The following is a 17,042-nucleotide window of genomic DNA, read 5'->3' as shown; positions in this document are numbered from 1 at the left end:
GTTTATGCCTCGATGGGTCAGGCCTGTTTTGGCAGCAAAAGCAGGACCAACACAAATATTAGGAAGGTGGTCATAATGTTATGCCTGATCGGTGTATATTAAGTCTATTACACCAAAGAATTTCCATTGTAAATAAATAAATTGAACTTGAACCTTAATTGAACTTTTAGTTGATTGCTACATCCTACTGTGAACATTCTCATGCAGCTTTGATTCTGAGCAAACTAATGCTATAAAAAGCCAAGACTACCATGTCCATTTAATTGATGTAACTGATTATTAATAAAGCATACCTGGCATACTTAACATGCCATTCAGCAGACATTTCAGAGGCTTTGTGTGGTACTACAACTCTAAGACCACAGCTAGTCTTTTATCTACATGGCATGAGACAATTGCCAGACACAAGTCCTCATTTAAGATTCATCCTGTGAATAAAGAGCTATTTCCTCTCAAATCCGTGGTGAGACCATGTAAGGGACAGCGTGGCACTAGTGACCCAGACTGAAGGCTGGCACACCCAATCAAAGCTGCCAGAATGTAGCCTACTCAATGTTTGGAAATAAAACTGCAATTTATTTCATACATTAGTTCATTGTCTATATAGAATGTGCAACAGAAACACGATGAAAACTTTATATTAAGTGTTTCTCAAACAAATATTGCATGGTTAGTGGAAAATCTTCATTGCCTATTAATTGTAATTGTATGGAAGACAGCCACCAGCAGTCTTCAGAATTTCATTTTTTGTGTCCCATGGAAAAAACTGATCAAATTAATGGTGACACTCAATAACCATGTGTAGTGAACAGCACCTTCTAGGGCCCAGTTTATGGCCGGGCCCCTCTCTGTCCGTAACAGTGGACAAAGGTTTGCTACATTTTGATTGGATCTCGGTGGACTAACACAAACAAACTGTCCTACGCCATCAGATAAAGATGGAAGAACAACATCCAGACCTCTCTTAGAGGGTAAGAAGAAGACCTCTTGTACCAAGCCTGGGAAGGACAAGGCTTCTCATTGGTCCACAGGCAGTTACTGCCCTTCACCATCTAGACGCTACTTCCTAAGGTTAGCCAGAGACTGCCATAAAAATTCCTCGGGACCTTAGCAGAGGGTGAATGGGTGAAACAGAGAGATCACAAAGATCCATCCGAATCCATTCAAAACTATGTTTGAAAACCTTAGAACTGATGCAAACTACACATCCATTTCATACTTATTCACAGAAATAAGTATTCTCAGTGACAGCTATTTGTAGTGCAACCTCTGATGTAAAGTCAGCTGTTAATGTACAATTGAATGACAGTTCAATCTTTTTCCATCATGTTTAGTCTCTATTTGTTTAGAATATTGCCAAAGGTATTCTGGTGGTGGTTTGGAAAGTGAGAAATGCATTGGTAAACTTTAAAGACACTGTAAAGACTTCCAACTTTGTGCTTTATGCAAATGAGTTCCACAGGGGAGAGAAGGGTGGGCCACACTGTGTGTGTCCCCTCTGATGCCAGCAGCCAATCACAGCACTCGAATGGAGAAGTGCCAAAATGCAATCTCCTCCTCATCGGAAAGGGATAAAGGTACCCTTTCTACAGACACTCCTTGTTCTGAGTCTGTCCGTCAAAGGGGATAGACATTAACAGATATCGTTCTGAGTCTGCCCTTCAAACAGGGAAAGACATAACAGATATACCGTTCTGAGTCTGTCCGTCAAAGGGGATAGACATTAACAGATAGACCGTTCTGAGTCCCGGCTTGCGAAGCTGAGACACAACAGATACATCGTTCTGAGTCTGCCCTGCGAAGGGAGAAGACATAACAGATATACTGTTCTGAGCCTCTGGTCCATCCAGAAGAGACAACAACAGATCCCGTGGTCTGAGCCTACAGCTTGTGAGGCAGCAACAGAGACGACTACGTTCTAAGCCTCCAGCTTGTGAGGAAAGAGACATCAACAAACACTACGTTTAGAGTTTCCGTCCGGCGAGACAGTAACAACATCTGCAACAAGGTTAAGCTCAGGAGAGCAAACCTTCACGTCAAGGTACCTTCATCTGCGTGTTCCAGATTGTTAAGGACCTTCTGCACCTACACCAGGGCCTCATCTGCGTGTTCCAGATTTTAGGACCCTTTGGTGCTCCAGGAGATCAGCATCCCACAGAGCTTCGTGTTCAAGACTGTTGAAACAGATTCTGGCTCCTCTCCCCACTGCATTGTCACCCAGCACAACCAGTGGAAGACATCACCGTCATCGGACTCGACCAAGTGGAACGTAAATATCACTTAACCAAACCTCTTTCCAGAGACCTTGGCATTGTTTTATGTTATCAGTATATAATTTCCTAATTTCCATTAGATGTAATAATAACTGATGTTAGTTAATAACAAATAATCTTTCATTTATTTGTTTGGTGCATAATAAGGTTCTCCACCTTATTATTTTTAGAGAAACAGTTTATCTTTCCATAAGATAACGTAACTCTTCCATAGCCACACCCAACTTAATCACTTGTATTCTATGTAGCTTATGCACTTTATTCCTTTATCATTCATAGTATTCATTTAGTAGTTGTGTTAGTTATTCTTGTTTATCTTTTTGTTAATAAAATTTATTTTATTACACTTGTGTCTTCCTTGTGCTGATAATACAGAAAAGGTTCTACAAGTTAGCAATATCACCAATCTTTCAGATAAATCAGCTGACCACTTTACATTAATTCTAAATGAATGAAGGCCCCTTTTGGGAGTGTTCTCATACTGCCAAGGTAACAGACCTTGACTGGTGCCCTGAACTAGGGAAAAAGGGGGAAGTGGTCATCTGATGTACTCATAACCACACCTCAAGAGACGTATGATCCAAAAATCACAACGTCAGCGTTGACTTGAGTACCAATCCCTATTTTACTTAGCGTCCTTGGATGGACAAAGTAAAAATCACTACACATGCCATAAAGGAGCAACAAACCCAACATCAGTGCAAATAGCTCAGTAAACAGCATAGCACAGTAGTTTGCATGAGTCATTCATCCTGCAGTGCATGCTGGGAACCACAGTCCTGCCACTGAAGAAAAGGAACTGACAGCTGCCTAAGGGATGCACTCAACTCTCAAGAGACATGAATGTAGCTGGTGTAAAAACGGAAGCAGTTCCATCTCCTCCACTCAAGTAGACATCTTAATCTGTGACAACTAAAGTTACTTAGGAATATAATGAATAGGCCTACTAACATTGAAAACAGTGTTAACATAAATGCCAAATATTTAACAGGCAGACTGTCCCAGCATTTAGTGTATTCTTTGGTTGAGTTATTTAGCAGGTGTTTTTTTTTTTCTTTTTCCTTTTCCCTTTTTTACTTGTATCTATAGTCATAAGTGACCAAGCAGGTAATGGAAAAAGGTCTATTTTTTATTTATTTTTTCAGTCTGAAGAAGTGTGTGGTGCTCATGTAAACAGTACAATTATGGAGAAAAGCTGTTTGATGAACATTTAGACTTCCAAAAGTGTCTAAAGTTTATTTTTAACAAGATCCCTAATCATTTCATTCTGATCATTACATCACATCAACACATTATGTAAAGCAGCTTTACAAAGAGGCTAATTTTGAAGGATTAAAATTATATTTGAAATGACAGCAAACTCGCAGCAGTGGGAAAATAAATGCAGCAGGTTTGATATAACTTAACTATGATCTAAAGTCTAGCTTCAAAGACTGAATCTGCTGCAGAAAGCAGATAGTACATAATACAATGACGCTGATGTTGAACGTCTGAGAAGACAACACCATGTAGTGTGAGAGGGGGAAAAGGAAGCAAATTACATCCTATACTGCTTGTTCAGTGGCCACAATGACTGTCTAAATATTCAGATCTTAGATAGTGTGGTGTGGTGTAATGGTTAAAACTCGCAACCGGAAGATCCCAGCAAGGAACAAGCCATTTTGCCTTTGAGCGAGACACATAACCCTGGGTTACACCAGAGGGTCTAAAGCTGAGAGTTCATGGCATTCATGAAAGTCATGGAAAAAATCCATCCACACTGATGGAGTGGTGAGGAATTTGATAATCTGATAATTGCACATATTTCTCCCATCTCTTCTTCTTCTTCTTCAATTAGGCTTTTGAAATAAAAGATGAGGTATAAAATGTTCTAATTGTCTTGGACTGACATATTAAAAGCTTTACACTCTTCATTAGCTTGAAGCTTCTATATAAAATCATTCATAAGACTAAAGATAAAATCTCGGATCCATTCATTCACTGTTGGCTTTGGCTGTGAACACTGTTGGATCGCAATACACCTACCCAAATTATGGCTCAGTTGACATCAGCTCTATTTAATATAAAACATAAGTAAACTCTTAATGGGAAAAGCTTATTTCCTCTCTGTTGTGTTGTGGAATATCCATTTTAATACACCTGCAAATGCAGGAAAACAGGAAAATAATGCTATAATGCACTAACCTGACAAGTCTCATTATGCCTCACAGAACTTTTGCAATGTCTCAGAAAATTCAACAAACCTTTGATTTTGAAAATTTCTCTCTTTTTTTTTTCTTTTTTTTTTTGTGTCTTTTAATTTTTAATACCAGAAAACTTGTCATTTTGGCTGGTGAGAAAGCTAGAAAGTTTATTTTTTACAACATTCATGAAAATATGAATGGGAATGGAAATACTAGCTAAAAGACATTTTCTAAACACTTAATATATATTAGACATGGATGCATCACTTTTAAAGATAAAGAGGACTTAACTGGTTTCAGCACCGCGGACAGCAACCAACACAAAAGCTACCATTCAGAATTGTAAGAAACAGTTTAAAAGACACAGCAAAACAAATGGATATTTACCCAGGCAAAGTCATCACACTGCAAGAAATCTCCAAGTAGACCTATGTGATAAATATAAATGAGCAAGAACTGATTTGAAAAAGCGGGACTAGCCTACTTGTTTTTAACCTCCACAGTAACATGCATTCCATATTTAAATGAACCGATAATATTTTATTTAAATATTAGGCTACCACTCGAGGAGTCGTCGCTTTATCTAAATGATATAGGCCTACGTGTATGAAAGAGCATAATATTTACAACCAAAAATGAGCAGGTTGCCTGATAGACCGTATGTGGTCGTCTGAAAGAACGAAGCAGTGTGATTGGCTACCAAAATATGATCTGTATAAACATGCAATGGATGACGCAAGGGGGCGCGTCAAAGTCCATCAAAATCTGTAGATTTGCAGTCTCCGAGGAGGTTCTGATCGTTACACACAAGCTTTTGCCACTATATAGGATAGTGAAGTGTAGGAATAAAGCTTTTCGTGTATTAAGAGGGTTAAGGAGACATGCCGATCCAAAACATAAATTATCACAGCCTATAATAAAAATAAAAGCACAAATGCATTCCTCTTACTGTGTGGTAAATATCTCAGCTGGCGCTGTTTATGTCATGGTTCAGGCTTTTCTTCATCGATGACTGTCGAGTGTTGTTGTTGTTGCCAGCAGTTACGTAACGACCAGTTGAGATGCCTTTCTTGAATCGTGTTATTTTCCGACAGGTTTTGCAGCAAACGTGCCTGATGCCTTTTCATTTTCATCGAATATTGGATATAATAATCCCAAGCAGACTGATATTTCTGTAGTTCATATTTGATACCCTAGCCTACCTCTGGTGATATTTTGTTGTTTTGTTTATCACTCCTCTCCATCTGCCTAAAAGCAACGCCAACCAGTAGTGTTCTTGAAGAAAAAAAAAACACATCTATCTACATCATAGGTGATATTTAATGTTTGATGTTCATAACGTTAGAAATAATTAAAACGATTCTGATTATCAACATGGTCTTGATGGGATTTTTCTTTGGCTACAAATAATTCATTTGTGCTGTAGGCTATTCAACTAGACGTTTCTTTTCTTGAAATCCCCGATATTTCATTTACGACAATGACGTTTAATTTAAAACAAGCCTATTTACTCGCTGGATGGATAGCTTGAATTTATTATTTTAATGTGTAATACCAACAAGTAAGGTCAGTAAAGCCATAACGACGCACCGTTAACGCAGCTGAATCGCTCGCTATATTTAATTTTGGACACGTCGGCATTTAACATAATATCGTGCCATGATGTGCATGAAATACACCGCAAACAAGCACGAAAAAACGGATATTTAAGGTATAAAAGGAAGAGAGGTCTGAATAGAAACACATCTACATAGAGCAATACCCAGTTAAAATATGCACCATACAATAATATTCACCATGCCGTAACATGAAAATAAGATTGTTTCCTACCGAAAATGACGTATGAGCTCCGTGCGGTTTTCTCGTTCGCAGTGATAGAAGGTGACCCCGCGCGCCCGTGTCCCTCCGCATCCACCAGATCACGATGTACGCAGCGATGTGCTCGCGCACTCTCCGCCGGTGGGGGATGGTTCAAACGGAGCTGTCATTCACATACGACAGGGAACCACCGCGATCCTTAACGCCTTTTTCAAGGATGTGAGGAAAAAATACGCGCCTGATGCAGAAATATATTATTTCTGAATTATTTTGTTTCCTCTATATCACAGTGATACAATCTATTCATATTTTATCATTTTTATGCTCTATTCATTTTTGCTGTCAATTACAGTATTATTTTTAGATAACAGACTATTATCCTTCCACCACCAGAAGAGAGCATGTCACCTTGCATCTTCCTCTTCTGGAGTCTTTTGATTTCAGTCTAATAGTAACCGAGTAAATTAGAGAGCATAGAGGCCTTAATGTGTTTTTGGTTATACCCTCAGGTTGGCCAAACTTTTAACAGTTATATAATCTGTGCTCAAAGGATATAGATATTACGTAAAACACCTTAAATATTGTGACGTCAGTAAGACTGAAAGTACTCTTTCACATTGCATCTTTCTTCTAAAGCATTAAATTAATCTTCACTACCTGATTTACAAACGGATATGTGGGAGTATTGCCAGGTGATGCATTGAACATTTCTCTATAACTGAAGCGGTTACAATTCAGTGTTCATTGCCCTCTACACACTGACCAGGGGATATTTAAAGATTTTTTTTTTTTATCTTCCCTATTGTGATGTATACAGTGAAATGACTTCTCAAATAAGAAAAAAATGTAGGGCTGAACTTTATTTTGTCCAGGGGGGAATTGGTTGGATGGTTGTGGTTTGCTATTGGTTGATCTCATGTGAGTGACAGGTTGTAAACACGTAAATGGAGAAGCATTTACTTTTTAATAGTTACCTTGCAAAACTTTTGTGTTCCCCCAAGAAACTTTGTATTCACTCGTAAAACTTTTGCATTAATTCCTACAGGTTTTGCGAGAGAACACAAAGATTCTTGGGGGAATGTACACATTTTGCGATGAACACATGTTATATTGCACACTATAAACACAATCAAAGCTTCAAAAACGGGACCTTTAAGAAGTTCATGACAATACTCTGATTGGCTGTTGGCCCCAAGCATTAAAGGGATAGTTCACCAAAAAATAAAAATTATCCCATGATTTACTCACCCTCAAGCCATCCTAGGTGTACAGTATATGACGATCTTCTTCGAGATTAACACAATCAGAGATATATTTAAAAATATCTGGCTCCTCCAAGCTTTATAATGGTAGTGAATGGGAGCATTCTGAAGCCCGAAAAAAAAAAGGTCTAAGCTTTCGCTACTCCTACTCCTTCAGGGGTTACTCATTTGGCGCAAGTCGACTTGCACAGTATGCATATGGTCGTCCGCTGGAAGCTTTATAAAGTTTTAAATATGGATATTTTTCTTACAAAAACCCATCGCACCTCAAGCTGTATGGATTATATTTATGATGGATGGATGCATTTATTTTGGGCTTCAAAACAGGCCCCCCATCATCTCTACCAATGGTTCACTACAATTATAAAGCTTGGTAGAGCCAGGATGTTTAAATATAACTCTGATTGTGTTCGTTTGAAAGAAGATAGTCATATACACCTAGGATGGCTTAAGAGTGAGTAAATCATGGGATAATTTCCATTTTTGGGTGAACTAACTCTTTAAGGAAAAAGAGCATTTATAACCAAACTGACCAATTTGTTATTCTTCTTATCCTCAATGTTGATGAAGACAAAGGTGAGAATTGTTCCCCCATTCCATCAGATTTGGCACTTGTGTAGCTGCTATTCTTGCTTCTGAAGTGTGTTCAAAGGGACAGTCACCATTAAACTAAGTCCTATCCATTCTTCAGTCTTTGTCTTTAAAATGTTAGTAGTCACTGACCAGTTACGCTCCTTCTCACATCTAACCAACACAACCGAGCTGTAGAATCACTGCTTGTCTAATATAAAAGAATAAGGTGTGCTGAAGAGCAACCTCCTGTCTTTCACTCTTTGGTAGACCATCATAGGTCAGCTGGAGCTCCCTCTTCCACTACGGGAGATCCATCATCTATTTTGCCTTGATATAAATGTACAATATATAAATGTTCACATTTCCTCTTCTCTATCTAGGGGGTCAGACACTCACATACGTTGTTGACAGCCCAACCATATTAGCAGTCGTTTACATCGGTTTAAAGTTGATGCCTTTCAGACTGGCACTTATCTCCTGCTCAGGGGCAGTTGTGGCCTAATGGTTAGAGAGTCAGACTGGTAACCTGAAGGTTGTGGGTTCGATTCTCAATTCTCAACAGGAAAATGTAAGTGGGGGAGTGAATGAATAGATTTCTCTTCCACACTCAATACCCACAACTGAGGTGCCTTTGAACTGCCCACCTAACCACCTAACCTTTCTGCTCCGGGTGTGTGTCTACGGCTTGTAGTGTGTGTTTGTGGTCACTACTCACTGCTCCTAATGTGTGTGTGTGCACTAACTTGGATGGGTTTAAATGGAGAGGACAAATTCAGAGTATGGGTTACTATACTTGGCCTTCATGTCACTTGCTCATTATCTCCAGTCTTTCAGAAACCCCAATTAAGCTAAGGTCTACTATGCCATATATTTAATCATGACTGCTGTGGCCCAACAGTGCTATCCTTCTCTAAGTTCACTAGAGATTTAGAAGAACTGCACTACACTTAGTGGCCCTCATTTATCAGTCGAACATAGAAACCAATGTACATCTGAACAAAAAAAATCAGCTTACAACAACACTCACGTGTGATTCATTAAACTTTCGTATGCGGCCAATTCTATGGAAGGCCATAAAGACAAATATGTCTTTAGACACTATGTGTACAGACGTTATAACGTGTGTACTCGAATTGCGGCTAAACATGTTATTTTGTGTATAGAATATATAATGCGTGTACGCGTAATTGCGTGTAGATGTGAAAACTTAAGATTTCCGCTATCAAAATAAAAGTCACATCCACTAGCACTGCAAACCTTACATTTTTTTAATGTATCAATGTATAATATTTTATTACATTTAATTTATATAAAATATATAATATATATTTAATTGTTTTATATATATAATTGTAATTGTTAATATATATTTAATTGTTCGTTTTAACATAATATACTGTTCAGAATAACTAAAATTAATAAAGTATAATTAATTATAATAATTATATAATGAATATATTATTATATGTATTATAAGTCTCATGATTTTTATTTCAGTTTTCAAGGTAGGCTAATTAGATAAGAGGTTTAAAATACATAAACGTGTGATATTTATTTTATCTTATTAATTTATTTGGTATTATTTATTTTAGCTTGTTAAAACATGGTTTGATTCAAATTGCCACTTCCATAATCAAGCTGAGATAATCAGTGTACCTGTGTACCTTACTGTAAAGTGTGTGTGTGTGTGTGTGTGTGTGTGTAATATATATATATATATATATATATATATATATGTAATATATATATATATATATATATATATATATATATATATGCTTTCTTGTCACTTGTCCAAGTAAAAAATTTGCTTTGACATATTTAAATCTGCATATCTGTGAAAATTACCCAGAGGGATTTTTTTTTTTTTTTTTTTTTTTATCTTTAAAGGGCACCAACCAAATCTTATCAAATGTATGCTTCATCTTTCATTTTAAATTCCTAAATTTGATCAATAAATTAAATTAGAATAGTAAGACACTATAGAACTTACCTATCAAATTAAATCATTTACACTGAAAAATTACAACTGCATTAAATGTTGTTATGAGATTGTTTTAAATATTTTTGGAATATACAAGAAATGTTGGAATGATACTTTTAAACATGAAATTAAACCACCAGTAGGTGGCGGCAGGTGACCATCTTAATGAGTGAGTCACTGAGTCATTCATCAAACGATTTGCTCAAACGACTGATTTATTCAAGAATGAGGCAGTTATGAGTGGGTCATTGAATCTTTCGTTGCATTCCAAAAGAGGTATATCACCCTCCGAAGGGCACTTTCGGAGTGAAAACAATCATGGCTGCCATACTGAAGGGTCATTCCAAACCGAAGTGCTCAAAACTGGCCACTTCAAAGGGCCTGGTTCGAAAGGTACAACTGATGTACACTTCAGGCCCCCATGATCCTTTGCACAGGGAAGTTGTTTGTCATCAGAGAATGGATACAGGAAGCTCAGAGTTTGATCTTACCTATAAATGTATGTATAGTATTTTTCTATACTACTGTTATATTTATATGAGTTAGATTTGGTACATTATTATGGTCAAAACGACATTATACTTCAACAAAAATACTTTATGGCTCCCTTTATCGGTCCATTCAAATGTTTCAAATACATAGACACAATATATTATATGGTGCGATAAACCAAAAATAAATAAATAAACTAACGTAAAACAAAAGGTGCAGCTTGCACACTGTCCTCCTTGATTGTCTCGTTAAGATGACGCAGAAGTGCGTTCCATAAAAAAGATTTTTTTTGACCTCAAGCGATTTGTTCAAAACACTGAATCGTTCAGTAATGGAAACCATTTTGCAGTGGTCTTTGTTTGGAACTATTTTCGCTGCTAAAACAGAACAAAAATAGTCAATATTGCATCTAAAATGTAAGTGACTTAATTTTAACTACTTGTGTATTAAACTGTTCTATGAAATCAGTGTCACATTTTCAAATCGTCATGGTATTTAGGAAAACAGCACTCTTGGTCGTGTGATGCTGCTTAACATACACAAAGCAATGGTGTCACCAGCATAGAAATAGGGTGATATAAATGTTCAAGGTCTTTTGTATTTCCAACTATGGTTTTTGAAGGAATGTTTTTTTTTTAATATACAGATTAAAAGATGTTAGGTGCCCATGTTTATCTGATAGACACAAGTGAGAACATTTATGAAAAATTTGCTTGCAATTGTTCACAAAAGTTTCTCAAAGCCATGATTCCTCTCTGCCGCATGTATTTTGAAAGACTTCCTCCTCCTTCATTCGTAACACCACGATTATGATGTGACCATAGATAGTGTTGACATGCAACCTTGTGCTATGGTACGTACAATGGCACGTCACCTTTATATGCATTATTCATTAATGACATGTCCTTAGGTAGATATTTATGTCACTATTATATGTTTAATTAATTTTATGCAAATATTCAAGTCTTCGGCCTTTCCATTGGACCAAAACATTAACGTCTGTACACGAAATAATGTTTAGATGCAATTACACATCCACGCATTATATAATGTCTGTACACATAACATCTAATTTGTCTTTACGGCCTTCCATACAATCCCCTCACATGAATGAACGGGTGTTGATAAATGTGGTGGCTGATGTCATTCACGCATCAAATTTTAAAAGCCTCGCCCTATAGTTTAGAAACTTAACAGTTTAGCTTCAATAGTTTAGAAACGTAACCCGGCCATGAAGAGGAAGTAATCGCATGAAAAATACATTTATCTTACTCTAAAAACACCCCTCAACCTCGTAATTGCAAACATATATATATACATAACATATATATATATACATAACATATATAAACTTGGTTATTTTAGTACGTCACTCCACAGAAAATCCTTTAAATTTATTATATTCAGAACAGAACAAGAACAAAAAATAAGTAGCTATATATTATAAATTGAAACACAAATTAGGCTATAGTGGCATTAATTATAAAGCAGAAATGAATTTATTTAAAGCAAAACTGAATTAGGCTGACATAGCTTGTAACATACATCAACTCGATGCAACCTGGGCACATCATCAGTGATGTTACCTGGGGTCACGGAGTGTTTCGGGTCTTTCAAGCATCATACACTCTCACCCAGGTGACCCAGCTGGGGTTGATCAGGCCCCAGCTTGTGTCCAGGTAGCTCTACCCCAACCATGGTTCTCCTCTCCTTATCCACAGCCACCTTGAGGCAACTTCTGCTGCCTCCATGACCTCCTTGATGGCCCTTCGCTTACTGGCTTCTATGATGCCCAGGATGTTATAGGCCCTGCAGAGAGACTGGCCAGCAAAGCCTCTGCATACCACCTCGATGGGCTCACGCCGCGCTCGCCACCCATTGTTCCGGCACTCCTCCACTAGCTCAGCATATTTTGCCCTCTTCCTTTCATTGGCCTCCTCGATACGGCCCTCCCAGGGTACAGTGAGTTCCAAGAGAACGATCTGCTTGGAGGTCTCTGAGATGAGTAGCATGTCAGGCCGCAGTGTTGAGGTGGCGACAGCTTCTGGGAATTTCAGTTGCTTCCCCAGATCAACTTTCAACTCCCAGTCTCGTGCTGTTGCTAGCAGGCCAGATGAGGTGTAGCTGCTAATGGTGGCTTCTCCCTAGCCCGGACGAAAGCAATGGTGTTCTTCACTGGGCGGAGGCACTTACAGTGGCCAATTCCACAGCTGATGGTATTCGCTATGACCTTCAGAACTTGGTCATGGCGCCAACAGTAGCAACCCTCACCCAGGGCCTTCGGACAGCAGCTGAGGATGTGCTCCAGGGTCCCCCTCTTTAGGCAGAGGCTGCAGGCTGGTGACTCCACCATTCCCCAGATGAACAGGTTGGAAGGGCTCAGTAATACATCATAGACAGCCTGGATTCAGGAACTGTATGCAATGGAGGTCTGCTTTCCACAGCTCTGCCCATGACACTCTACAGTCCACTGCATGCTTCCATCTTGTCCAGGCTCCCTGCTGCTGCATTCCAACCATCCTGCTGGCCCGCTCCTCCTCTACTGCTACCCACACCTCTTGCTGCACCAGTGATCTTCTGTCCTTCCCCTGTGCCTTGTTGTAGCGAGATGTTGTGCCATTACCCAGGCCAGCTCTTCCATGAGTCACTGCTCCTATCAGTGCCCTGTGCCGTAGCTGTGACTCAGCCACATCCACCGCCTCTGCTGCCCTCCACTTCCGCCCTGTCCTCACCTCGATCCCAGCCTGGGAGACCTTCGGGTCTTGTGACTCTCTGTATTGCAGCACCTCCCTGGCACGGCCTACCTTGAACTCCTCATTCAGATTGCTGATGGGGAGCTTCAGCTTGTTGCTCTGGCCATACAGAGCAATGCTGCTCAGGCTTCGAGGTAGGCCCAGCCACTTCCGTAGAAACCTGCTGACTCTCCTCTCAAAGCCCTCGATGGTGGAGATTGGAACCTTCATAAATCAGGAGGGGCCAGAGAATCCATGGGAGGATGCCAGTGTTGGTAAATCCAGGCCTTGAACTTGCCATGTAGGCCTGACTTGTCCACTGCAGCCTTCCAGTTCAAGGTTGGTTGCATGGATGGCTGCTGTATCTTTCAGGCTGCAGTCGAACACCTTTCCCAAGCTCTTTGCTGGTTTCTCAGTGATTGATGGTGTCTGGGTCGTGCCAAGTGTGAAGCGGGACTTGTTGGTAACCTTTCCTTTCTTCAACACCAGAGATCTAGACTTTGCTGGCTTGAAGCACATGCGAGCCCAGGAGGCCATCTCTTCCAAGCCCTTCAGGATCCACATGCCCCCTGGGATGTGTGGTGTTGTCATCGTCAGGTCATCCATGAAAGCCTCTAATGGGCGGCTGGCGAATACCTGGACTTGGTGAGGGGACCTCTGCACTGGACCTCTGCAGATTTACCAGCATGTTCATGGCAAGTGCAAATAATATCACTGAAATTGTGCATCCCAGTGATGATCCCCTTTTCAAGCCTGTGCCAGTCTGATGTTATAGACCCCACAGAGACTCTCAGACTGAAACTGTTCGTAGTAGTCCAGAATGAGGTCTCTAAACTTGTCTGGGATGTGGTGCCGGCACAGGGCCTCCTCAACCAGTTTGTGCGGTATGGATTCATAGGCGTTTGTTCTCCCGGGCTTCCCTGATCAGCTGTGTGACCACGCCTGTGTGCTCCAGACACCCCGGCACCTTCGGGATCCCTCCTTTCTGCACAGAGGTGTCAATGTACGAGTTCCTCAGGAGGTAATCGGTCAGCCGCCTAGCAACAATGCTGAATAATATATTCCCCTCAACACTGAGCAGCGAGATGTTTCTGAACTGGTTGATAGTCTTTGACTCTACCTCCTTTGGAATCCACACCCCTTCTGCATACCACCACTGCTGAGCAACCTTTCCCCTCCTCCATATGACCTTCAGGATCTTCCAGAGCCTGTGGAGTAGCTTCGGGCAGTTCTTATAAACCTTGTAAGGTACCCCACTAGGTCCTGGGGTTGAGCTTGCTCTGGCCATTTTGATCACCTCCTAGATCTCCTTCCAGCTGGGCCTAGCTCCTCCTGCGTCTCACCAGGGGTGTTCCCTGAGCACTGTGATACAGGAACCATCCGCATGCATCTCATCTTGGCCAGGTGGATTTTCAGGCCATGTGGGTTTTTGCACACTTTGCCGCAAAAGCATTGTGCGCTTGTCGTCATGTTTCCATCGCTGTGTGTCTGTATTCTTTGGTCTGTCCGAGTGGGATCCTCATCCTCACCCCCTCTCGGGGATCCCTGGGGGTATAACTCCATAGGTCGATCTGTAGCTTGTGAAAATGGGTTCTTCCTCTCAGAAGATGCAGGTTGGGCTGCTAACCCTCCCTACCCCGTTGCCGTCTCTCCGAGCTGTCCGCTGTCTCTCCAGCTGCCACCACTCTGTTCTCGGTTGTCAATCAGTCTATTCCTGATCGTCACTGGTTGTTCCAGACAGAAGCTTGTAACATACATCGACTCGACACATCATCAGTGATGTTACCTGGGGTCACGGAGTGTTTCGGGTCTTTCAAGCATCATACACTCTCACCCAGGCGACCCATTCGGCTTTCTTATTCGGGAGGAATCCAAATGTTTCCATATTTGTGATGTAACATTTATTGGTTTCTGAACTATTGTTCATTATGTAAGCTAAGGTTTTGTATTTCATTCTTGTTTCAATATCCATGTAAAACATCATCCTTCGCATGCGCAAAAATTTGTTTGGTTGGGCGTTGCGCGCTGAATGGTACAGATGTATAGCGGACCATTAAACTGAGCAGTGTTAACTTTCTCTGCATTTAGTTTGCTGATAAATGGCTAAAATGTAAAGCTAGCAACTCTAGAACTGATATGTTGGGTCTGCGTGTGTTTTACGAACACACTGCTAAAAAGACTTGAGTGAAGATCCACGTGCAGCATTTATTTAGGACAATCCAAATGAGTAGTCAAAACAGGCACATGGTCAAATACACACAGCATTCCAAACTAGGCAGAATCCAAGAACACAGGCAGAGAACATGAAACACTAAAACAAGAATACAGGTGCTCAGAAATGCAGTGGTAACATTACCAAGACTACGCACCAAACCAAATGAGAACACAGCTTAAACAGACAAAGACAAACAAGATAATGAACCACAGGTGGAAACAATCATGCATGATCCAAATAATGGGAAGAGAGTTATGGGAAATGTAGTTCATGTGTGAATGTCAATGAACAAGAGGCTGGTGATTGTGACAGTGTGAGTGAGGCGCCCACGCAATCAATTGGATTTAATTAAAGAAAACGAATACAATGCATCAAATGAGCGTAGCCTGTACTAGCCCTTCTTGATGCAGTTTTTCTCTTTTGTTTTATTAAAGGTACAATTATGTAATAATTTTGTGCGCTAGAGTTCGCTAGAAGCCTATTCAAAACAAAGGTGTAGCTTGATGACGCCAAGTTTTAGAGTGGAATCTTGGGACATGTGATCTCCATCTCAATGGACGGTGCAAAAGAATAGGGATTGGAGTCAGGAAGAACTCATGTTCATGGATGAGATTATTAACGTTACTGTAGTATGAAGCAGAGCAGGACCGAGTGTTGTGGGAGCTGAATGAGGCCGCTGGAGCGATTGCGCAACACACGCCTCACGAGCAGCAGAACTTTTATTATGCCAGTCACCCGCGCCGCTTCCACTTTTCCGGTCATGAGTATGAGGTAACGCAGCTCTGTTTATTATTAGATACATTTGAGTGTTGAAAATATCATAACATTACTCCGTGCGTTCGCTCGGCGGCTGCTGAGAGACACTTGTTACACACTGCAGTAAGCTAGATCGATTTTAAATTAATTTTAAAACATTTTGTATGATGGAGAAAATTATGTATTACTGTTAATAAAAATAAAGCTGCATCTGATTATGCTATGTTAGCTATTTGACAAAATAGTGTTTTTCTCTGAGGCATGGTAAAAAAAAATCAAGAAAATTAATTTAAACAATAAGACTAAACGTGTTGTGCTATATAACAACAATTCGTTTTCTGTCTATAAATATATAAAAACAGATGTTCCCTTGTCTATTAAAATGTGTAATATTTTAAAGTGTCTTTGGTGTTTCCATGGTTTCTACAAAATAAAACCGGAAACCAAGGGTAACGCGGGTATGACGCAATTGACAGGCGACTCCTCACACGTCCCGGAGCCTTGGTTAAAATTGCAATTTTCTCACAATTTACAAATAGTTGGAAACATTTGGGATATTGTAAGTACTCAAGTGAACAAAATATATAACACTGGCCTAGTGGTTTTTGGATATTTTACTGCAAAAATATTACATATTGCACCTTTAATCTGTTATTTCAGTGAAATATATATTTTGTGTAGTCCTATTTTTCATTCCTTGTATAATGTGATTTTCTTTGCATTGCAGGTGCATGATGTGTGAATCCTAATGTTC

The 17,042-nt window shown here is 39.9% G+C and overlaps 1 protein-coding gene and 1 pseudogene across 2 annotated transcripts in view; both read right to left on the bottom strand.

Annotated features, from left to right (window-relative positions):
- Positions 1-6,431, bottom strand: part of pacsin1a (protein kinase C and casein kinase substrate in neurons 1a) — a 57,967-nt gene extending 51,536 nt beyond the window's left edge. Inside the window, exon 1 of one of the 2 annotated variants that reach the window (XM_048179867.1) lies at positions 6,287-6,431. The gene's annotated coding sequence lies outside the window, so the exon portion shown is untranslated. Of the gene's footprint in view, positions 1-5,405; positions 5,739-6,286 lie in introns of those variants that run through there. The other variant, XM_048179869.1, reaches the window with a different exon arrangement.
- A 5,594-nt stretch (positions 6,432-12,025) lies between these two features.
- LOC125261246 lies at positions 12,026-15,164 on the bottom strand (annotated as a pseudogene).
- Positions 15,165-17,042: the final 1,878 nt, after the last annotated feature.

This window comes from Megalobrama amblycephala, unplaced genomic scaffold (assembly GCF_018812025.1).
Source record: "Megalobrama amblycephala isolate DHTTF-2021 unplaced genomic scaffold, ASM1881202v1 scaffold383, whole genome shotgun sequence".
In the NCBI taxonomy this organism is placed as follows: domain Eukaryota; kingdom Metazoa; phylum Chordata; class Actinopteri; order Cypriniformes; family Xenocyprididae; genus Megalobrama; species Megalobrama amblycephala.
The sequence above is the reverse complement of the archived record's forward strand: the minus strand, read 5'-3'. Positions and strand labels throughout refer to the sequence as shown.